This window comes from Penaeus monodon, chromosome 28 (assembly GCF_015228065.2).
Source record: "Penaeus monodon isolate SGIC_2016 chromosome 28, NSTDA_Pmon_1, whole genome shotgun sequence".
Classification (NCBI taxonomy): domain Eukaryota; kingdom Metazoa; phylum Arthropoda; class Malacostraca; order Decapoda; family Penaeidae; genus Penaeus; species Penaeus monodon.
In genome coordinates this window covers 13,877,291-13,877,964 of record NC_051413.1, presented here as the reverse complement: position 1 = coordinate 13,877,964, position 674 = coordinate 13,877,291, and the positions used below count along the sequence as shown (strand labels likewise).

The 674-nt window shown below is 63.5% G+C and overlaps 1 pseudogene; it reads right to left on the bottom strand.

The window, feature by feature from the left end:
• LOC119591049 overlaps positions 1 to 674 on the bottom strand; it is a 35,115-nt pseudogene that overhangs the window by 478 nt on the left and 33,963 nt on the right.

The following is a 674-nucleotide window of genomic DNA, read 5'->3' as shown; positions in this document are numbered from 1 at the left end:
TGCACCGAATCCACCAATGGGTGCCCCCCCCAGTCCACCAACAGCTCCACCGCCGAGTCCACCAATGGGCGCTCCTCCCAGTCCACCAACAGCTCCACCGCCGAATCCACCAATGGGCGCTCCTCCCAAACCACCGCCAAGTCCACCTACAGGCCCTCCTAATCCGTCGAACGACCCGCCGCCGAAGCCACCAACAGGCACCCCACCTATTCCGCCAAAGGCTCCACCGCCGAGTCCACCAGCTGGTCCTCCTAGTCCACCGACTGCTCCACCGCCGAGCCCCCCGAGAGACCCTCCTCCAAGCCCATCGAAGGCCCCTCCGCCAAGGCCGCCGGAGAGCACGCCGCCGCCGCCCAGGGCTCCACCGCCGGAGAGACCGGGACCCGCGAAGTGCTTGGGCGGCGGACCGTAGCTGGTGCTGATGCCGGCGTGGAAGCCGCCCTTGCCCTTGTGGTGGGCGGCGCCGAGGCTGAGGGAGGAGTAGCTGCTGCTGCCTCCGTCGGGCGCGCAGGCAGCCAAGCCCGACAGCGCGGCGATCACTAGCACGAACACGAGCTGGAATTTACAAGGTTGTCTTGGCTAATGGGCTGTGCTGAATTTGTTCATATTTGAGTAATATTCTACACATTGATGTGGTATAATATATTTAAACGTCTGTCTATATGTGCCCCTCC